Source organism: Neopelma chrysocephalum, unplaced genomic scaffold (genome assembly GCF_003984885.1).
Source record: "Neopelma chrysocephalum unplaced genomic scaffold, ASM398488v2 Primary Assembly neopelma1_96914, whole genome shotgun sequence".
NCBI lineage: Eukaryota > Metazoa > Chordata > Aves > Passeriformes > Pipridae > Neopelma > Neopelma chrysocephalum.
The window spans coordinates 79,329-88,319 of NW_020925557.1; positions in this window are offsets into that span (position 1 = coordinate 79,329).

Genomic DNA, 8,991 nt, shown 5'->3' on the forward strand with positions numbered 1-8,991 from the left:
GAAGGCAGCTGCCTCGATATATTTAGTGTCAGGAATTATGACTTTTATTTCCCCCCCCTTGCAGAATTTAATTTCAGCTTCTAATTTCTCCAATAAGTCTCTACCCAATAAAGGCTTGGGAGAGTTTGACATACAGAGGAATTGATGAGTTACCCAGTGTTTACCTAATTTAAATCTCAAAGGTTTAAAGAAAGGCCTGGTTTCACTTACCCCTGTAGCACCAACCACAGTTATAGTATCATGACTCAATTTCCCTTCTAAGGTATTTGACACAGAATGTGCTGCGCCTGTATCAACCAAGAATTCCACTTCTTCTGCCCCCAGCTTAGCTACAACCAGAGGTTCTGCTGGGGAAGAATCCTCCGGTCCCCTTCATGCATCTCGGTTCACAGCCAGTTGAGGGTCTGGATTTCCACTTCTCTTCAAGTCCGGACAATCCCTTTTCCAATGTCCCTTCTTTTTACAGAAAGAACATCGATCGTTTGCCCTATCATGTTGGCGATTGCATTTACAACAGTTGTGGTAGACATTATGTTTGCAGCATTCCTGACAGCTACTGTTTTTGTGGAATAATGGCCAGTCTTCGCGAACGAAGATCTGGGGAAAGGTCTTTTTACCTTTCCAGCCTGCGCAATGGATTTTTTAGGTGAGACACAGCCTGCGCTGAACTGAGCCCACCCTTTAATCCTAAGGTTCATCTGCCGGGGCCAAGCAAGCTTGGACAATGGCAGTGAGGTCCTCAGGATGTAGGTTTGTTTAGAGTGACCTTCTCATAGATGGATGGCCTCACAGGGCTAACGGGTTCCATCTGCCTGGGAGACCGAGGAATCGAACCCGGGTTGCAGCAGTGAGAGTCCTGCATGCTAACCACTAGGCCACCAGGGGTCTCTTTTGTGGAATACATGGCAGTTATCTTCCTCCAGCTCCAGCACCCTTGCCCTGCCTTTGTGATCTCTATTCTGATACACTGTCCAAGCTACATCCAATAACTCACCAATATCTTTCTTGTCCCCTACCTTCTGCAGCTTTTTCCTTATATCATCTGCAGACTGGCCTATGAACAAATAGACCAAGTGCTTTTTCCCCAAATCTGACTCCATGTCTATGTCTGTATATTTTCATATAACCTCTTTTAGCCTATTCAGAAAGTCTGTCGGGGACTCATTGCTATCTTGTTTTACTTCATACACCTTTGACCAGTTTACTGCCTTTGGAATTCCATGCCTGAAACCATACACCACCCAGTCCTGATAGCGTTTCAATGCTTCCCTTTTCTCTGGTAAATTTTGGTCCCACTTTGGGTCCTCTGGGGGGAAAATATCCTTAAGTTCCCCTGTGAGTTTTCCAATTGTTATTAGTAGCTCAGGACCTGGCGGGCCCGTGCTGGGGGTGGCGGCCCTCTGGGACAGGAGAGGCGGAACCCTGGAATGCATGGAGGTTTACTGGTCCAATCCGGGGGAAGGAAGGGGGGGTGGGCGGGGGTCGGGAGCGAGGGTCAAAGGGGTAGGCGGGGGGGACGGGCATGGGGACGGGGCGGGGGGGGGGGGCCCGAGGGGGGGGGGGGCCGGGCCGGGGGGGGGGGGGGCGGGGGGGGGCCGGGGGGGGGGGGCGGGGGCGGCCCTGCTTTTTGCTTTTGCTTTTGGCTCACCCAAGGCTACTGTCCAGAAACGATTTGCTTTGAATTCTAGCGTCCTGAAAGGGTGCTCAGGGCAACGGAATGTCCCTGGGATTGTCCCTGGGATTGTCCCTGGGATTATCCCTGAGTCTGAGTATAGGTGGCTGGGAGAAAAGTAGGGAGTGAAAGGCTTGCCCTAACCGTTTTAATGGGGAAGTAGCTTGTGTGCCGCTCTGAAGTTGCGAGCTATGCTGGCGATGGTACATCTGGATCTCTCTCCCCTCCCATGATGTGGGGCAGCACCAGTCCTAGTTCCATTTCCATCTGAGGAACCATTTCTGATGGCTGAGGTGGATAGGGAAGGGGTTACTCCAGCTCCAGGGGTTTCTTTGGGTCCTGGACGCATGGAGGGGTTAGGTGCTCCCCCTCCCCCCACCACGTGGTCCCATGGCAGCCACAGACAGCACACGGGACTTGGAGAGGAGGCGAGAGAGAGAGTTTATTGATGAGGTGGTTACATATATAGGTCTTGGAGGATCCACAGAGTGACCAATTACGGGGTCAGGGGGCTTACAGGACACCCAATCGCAGGAAGGGGTTAAAAGGTCCAATGAGAAGACTTCTTGATATCTTCTCAGGACATTCCTGAGACAGAGATAAGAACTGGCCGTGGGGGATTTTGGGAAGAAGAACATGAGTTAGCAAGGAGACTACAAAAAGCCATTTTGGAAACATATTTAAACCACAGTTTCTCATACAAGGCAGATTCACTGCTACAGGTACATGCTAGACAGGTCAAAACTGAAGGGTCAGATAAAATGTGTCCATGGGCTGGATGGGCTCACTAGCTTTCAGGCAGCCATCCTAGGAGAAGGACAACTCTGATTCCAAACCCAGGCAGATGGTGCTCGTTTAGCCCTGTAAGGTCATCCGTCTAAGAGAAGGACACTCTAATCAAACCTACGTCCTAAGGAAACCGCTGTCAGCATCCAAGCTCTCTTGGCCCTGACAGATGAACCTTAGGATTAAAGGGTGGGTCCAGCTCTGCGCATGCTGCATCTCACCTAAAAATCCATTGCGCAGGCTCGAGGGTGATATCCACATTTGTAAAGTCCTGTAGCGATGGGCGAGGGTCAAAACCACAGGTGATAAGGTCCACTGGAAGCCGCAGACCCAACCCTGTATGCAGGCGGTTCAGGACATTGATCGTTAGAGACTGACCGGAGATGACAGTCTCTTTGGGCAGCATCCTGAATGACCAAGCAGCCTTTTTCAAGGAGAGCACTGCTTGCTCCACTCGGAGAGGGGCCTAGAAAAGGTGACCTAACCAAAGCTCATCTCCCCCTTCACCCAGTTGGTTAACCGCGGCCAACGGGCATCTTCTTCTAATGTAGCAGTGAATCTACCTTGTATGGGAAGCTGTGGTTTGAATGTGTTTCAAAATGGCTTTTTGTGGTCCCTGTGCTTTCTTCTTCCCAAAATCCCCCATGGCCAGTTCTTATCTCTGTCCCAGGAATGTCCTGAGAGATATCAAGAAGTCTTCTCATTGGTCTCTTGTAACCCCTTCCTTATTTGGCTGTTCCCTGCCTGATTGGTGTTTTGTAAGCCCCCTGACCCCGTAATTGGTCACTCTGTGAAACCTCCAAGACCTATATATGTAACTGCCTCATCAATAAACTCTCTCTCGCCTCCTCTCCACGTCTGGGTGCTGTCTCTCCGGAGCCATGGGACCACGTGGGTGGGGGGAGGGGTGAGCACCTAACCCCTCCATGCGTCCAGGACCCTGAAGAAACCCCTGGAGCTGGAGTAACCCCTTCCCTATCCACCTCAAGCCTTCGGAAATGGAACCCCACAATGGGAGGAATGCACCCAGATTCTAATGCGCTCACACAAAGATCAAAAGACAAAGGCATACACCTGCCTCCAAAGGTGTACCCAAATTGACTCTCGCATGCTGGAACATCAGAACCATGCTTGATACTGCGGATAGTGGACATCCTGAGTGTCGCTCTGCCCTAATTGCCCACAAACTATCACATCTCAACGTGGACATAGCTGCTCTCAGTGAAGTTCCTCTCCACAAGGAAGGCAGCCTTAGAGAACATGGTGCTGGTTACACACTCTTTTGGTCAGGTAAACCCAGAACCGAAAGGCATCTAACAGGAGTTGGCTTCATGATTAAAAACTCTATTATTCCTACACTCGAAAATCTGCTGACAGATCATTCTGACTGCATTATCTCCCTACGCCTTCCACTACACAACAAGCAACATGTTGTCCTCTTTAGTATATATGCCCTAACTCACCAAGTTGACCCTGCCGAAAAAGATAAATTTTACACCAACCTGCACCACCTTACCCAAAAGGTTCCTGCAGATGATAAGATCATTATCCTTGGTGATTTCAATGCCAGAGTAGGAAAGAATTTTGAAGCATGGAAAGGAAGATTAGGCAAGCATGGTGTTGGAAACTGCAACGATAAAGGTCGACTTCTGCTAGAATTCTGTGCGGAGCAACAGCTCACCATCACTGATACTATCTTTCAGCAGAAAAATAGTCTGAAGACAACCTGGATGCATCTTAGATCTAAGCATTGGCACCTCATTGATTATGTCTTGGTGCGACGGAGAGATGTCCACGATGTGCACCATACCCGCATGATGCCTAGTGCAGAATGCCAAACAGACCATCGACTGGTGTGCTGTAAACTTAACTTCAATCTTAAATTCAAACCTAAAAGGGGCAGTATCCCAAGGCGAAGACTCCAAGTTAACAATCTCCAATCAGCCACAGTGAGAGACAGATTCCAGGCAAATCTTCAAACTAGGCTCGAAAAACACTCCATAGATTCTATAGATGCCTCTCCTGAAACAATTTGGCACCATATTAAAAACAGCATCCTGCAGTCCCCTGAAGAATCCTTAGGGTTTCCTTCAAGAAGAGCAAGGACTGATTTGTTGAAAACAGTCAAGAGATCCAGGAATTGTTGAGGAAGAAGAGAACTGCCCACCAAGCACACCTTGCACTGCCATCCTGTCACGTAAGAAAAGCAGCCTTTCGTCTTGCATGCAGCAAGCTCCAACAGAAACTCTGTGACATCCAGAACAAGTGGTGGATCAATCTAGCTGAAAAAACTCAATTGTGCACAGATATGGGTGATCACAGAGGATTCTATGAAGCCCTGAAATCAGCATACGGGCCTACATACCAGGTCCAAAGCCCTCTACTCAGCGCAGATGGTCAAGCGCTTCTGACAGATAAATCCTCCATTCTGAATCGATGATCTGAAAGCTTTCAGACTCTTTTCAGTACTAGCCATGTAGTCCAAGACTCAGCAATTCAGTACATCACACAACAACCAGTGAGGAATTAATTGGATATTGCCCCCACTCTGGGAGAAACCCTTAAGGGCATACAGCAGGTGAAAATTGGCAAGGCTGCTGGGGTTGATGGAATTCCACCTGAAGTCTGGAAACATGGGGGCCAAGCACTCCATGCTAAATTTCACGAGTTTATGGTGTGCTGTTGGGAACTAGGCAAACTACCATCAGACCTTTGCGATGCACTCATCATCACCTTGTATAAGAAGAAAGGAGTTAAATCAAACTGTTCAAATTACCGTGGTATTACTCTGTTCTCCACTGCTGGCAAAATCCTGGCAAGAATACTCTTGAACAGACAAATACCCGCTATAGCAGAAGGAATTTTATCTGAAACCCAATGTGGTTTCAGAGCCAACAGGAGTACCACAGACATGGTGTTTGTTCTCAGACAACTGCAAGAGAAGTGTAGGGAACAGAACAAAGGTCTCTATGTAACCTTTGTTGACCTCACCAAGGTTTTCGAAACTGTGAGCAGAAAAGGTCTATGGCAGATTTTTGGAAGGTTTAGGTTGTCCCCCCAAGTTCCTTAAAATGATCATCTCACTCCATGAGGATCAGCACGGTCAAGTCAGATATGATGACTGTCTCAGTCTGAAAAGACTGGAAGGTTTGCTAAAGAGGATGAGTTATGGGACAAAACAAACTCCTCTGTCTCAGCAATTGTGGATTAAAAATTACGGGGCTTTACTCGAGGAAGTGTGGAAAAAACAGAAGAGATAACAACCCTTTATTAAAAGATATATGTATGTTAGCAAAAAAAACCCAGTAACAGAACACAAAAAAACTATACAGTAGTCCTAGAAAAGAAAAAAAGTCTGGTAAATACTTCTCTGTCCTTTTAGCGCAGTCCTAATCGTGGCCTGCAGGGGCGCTGTTGGATCGCTGAGGCGCAGGGCCTGCAGTTCGCTTTTGTGGTCGGCAGGGGGCGCTGTTGAGTCACTGAAGGTGCAGGGCCTGCAGTTTGCTGTTGTGGTCGGTAGGGGGCGCTGCTGGGCTCCAGTGGCCACCACGCAGGGAGAGGGGCCCTGGGGCGGGTCTCAGATCAAGGGAGAACCCGAAAGGAAGATGGGGGATCCCCACCCCTCAATGGAGGGAAAAAAAAGTAAGGAAGGCAGTTCACCCCCAACAGGACTCACTGTGGTTCCCAGTTGGTAGCGTCCCAAAAAGCTCCTCTTTTTCTCCCAGTGAGCACAGAGACTCTCCGATGAAACACAGCAGATCCGGGCCGGGGCCAAGAGACAGCTCCCCGGCCAAGCTGAAATCAGCAGTCCGGGCTGGCCAGGGCGGGCAGTCAGGCAAACAGGCTTCCAGGCCTTCTCTCCAAATGCTCCGCACACAGACCCTGTCTCTGTCCTCCAGAGAAAGACCAGCAAAAACTGCCTCTCTCCCGTCGGAGTAGAGCGAGCCTTCCAATGGGCCATTAGCTAGGAATGTAGCCAGGCTGGTTAAATCTTTTGTAAAGCTAATGACCCCCCTTCCCCCTTCCCTGTTTGAACTCTCTTACAGGGAAGCAGGGAAAGAAAAATTCCTCTCTCAGATTATAACCTATAACACTGACGCACTTTCTGAGCCCTTTCTAATAACCAATGGTGTGAAACAAGGCTGCGTTCTTGCACCAACCCTATTCACAATCTTTTTCAGCATGATGCTCCAAAGGGCCACGGCAGACCTCGATGATCAGGACAGTATCTACATTCGATATCGTACTGATGGAAGCCTATTCAACCTAAGGTGACTGAAGGTCCATACTAAGACCTTAAAGCATCTTGTCCGGGAACTGCTTTGTGCTGATGACGCCGCCCTTGTTGCCCACACAGAAGCAGCTCTGCAGCGTTTAACATCCTGCTTTGCAGATGCTGCTGAGCTCTTTGGGCTGGAAGTCAGCTTAAAGAAGACAGAAGTTCTCTATCAACCTGCACCTCAGGAAGTCTTCCATCATCCCCATACCACCATTGGTGAATCAGAGCTCAAATCAGTCCCACAGTTTAATTACCTAGGCAGCCTCATCTCCTCATATGGTAAGATTGATGGAGAGAAAGACAACAGGTTAGCAAAGGCATATAGTGCTTTCAGAAGACTCCATAAAAGAGTTTGGCGAAATAAACACTTGAAGAAAAGTACCAAGATCAGTGTTTACAGAGCCATAGTGCTGTCTACTCTTTTATATGGATCCGAATCATGGGTCATCTACCGCCACCACCTGCGACTCTTAGAATGCTTCCATCAACGCTGCCTTTGTACAATCCTAAACATCCACTGGTCAGATTATGTGACTAATACGTCTGTTCTAGAACAAGCAGCAGTCACAAGTATTGAGGCCATGCTGCTGAGAACACAGCTGCGATGGGCAGGACACGTCTCAAGGATGAAGGACCACTGCCTCCCTAAGATCCTGCTTTATGGTGAACTTGCCACCAGCTGTCGCAAGAGAGGAGCCCCGAAGAGAAGATTCAAGGACTCCCTGAAACAACATCTCAGCCTTGGCCATATTGATCAACATAACTGGTCTACTCTGGCCTCCAATCGGGAGGTCTGGAGACACACTATCTTTGAGGCTGCTGATGCTTTTGAGAAAGCACACAGGATCACTTTTGAGGAGAAAAGACAACACAGAAAGAATCGTGTCTTGCAGAATATACCACCTAAGGAGTATTTCTGCTGTGCCTTTTGCAACCGGACGTGTCTATCTCGTATTGGCCTTTTTAGCCACTAGCGCGCTTGTAAAAAATGGGTAGAGCCCTTCCCAAATCTTCGTTCTGGAAGCCTAGCCATGAATGATGATTAGTAGCTCAATTCCAGACTGGGCAGCTCACTTAACCATTTCCTTCTTTGTGGGGTCAAGTAATGTATCCATCATTACTTCTAAGTCATACCAATCTGGATTTTGTGTTCTTATTGCTCTTTCCACATAATTAGTCACTTTATCTGGGTTATCTCTATATGCTCCGACCGAAGCCTTCCACTGCTGCAATTCAACCAGAGAAAAAGGAACCTTTATTAACACTGGGCCTTGGTTGCTCATAGCCTGTCTTAAAGGAGCCTCTACCACAGGTTTTTCCTTCTTTGTCCTCGTTCTCCTAGCCACTGGGCTGGGATCTGCTAGGGCTTCACGTACCCTCCTCCCCTTTGTGTTTGGTTTTACTACAGGAGGTTTTTCCTCCTCCGCGCTACTGTCTGATTCGTCATCAGAGGCTTCTGTACCTGGGTCAGTGAGATCACTGTCTCGAGTTTCGACTTTCATGCTCGAGGGGTCAAAGGGGGGAAGACCCCGCCTTTGCCTCCTGTCGGAGGCCGGGATTTATTTGCTCTTTTTTGGAGTGCCCATTCCCTGATGATATGGGGCGGAGGCTGGAAATTCCTCCGATTCCTGCTTCCCCCTTTCCGCAGTGGGAAATCCTGCATAACTGGGCGGTGCAGTAGAAGTGACCGCGCCTCCTATGGTTGGAGGGTAGAGACCATAAAGGACGGGGGGTGCTGGGGGCGCCCATAATGGCGGAGCCGAAGAGTCCCATGTCGGCCGGGGCGGGGATCCCGTCTGCAGGCACCGCCCCTGCTCCTCCTCCCGCAGTTCCAAGATCTACGCTGGTGCCTCCCATCGCCATGGGGACAGCTCCGGCCGCAGAGGGCGGCCCCAGCCCCCTTCCCGGGGCCGCATCGGCCTCTGCGGGGGGCCGTCCACGCCCGCAACTACGCCTCCGCCGGCGGCAGCCCCCGTTGCCGTAGCAACCGCGCCGGCAGTCGGCACCGCCCCCGGGGCGGCTCCAGCCAGAATCGACCCCGCAGCCCCCGGGGGGGGCCGTCGTCCCCCCGCTAGCGACCGCACCTGAAGCGGCTACGGGCGGCACCGCTCCCGCAGCCCCTGGGGGGGCGGCCCCCCCCGGCGCAGCAGCGACAGGGGCCGAGACCACAGCTGCGGGGGGCATGGCTCCCCCGCCAGTTGGAACAGCCAGGATGAGCCCTGCCTGTCCCGGCGCGACAACACCCGCTCCAACA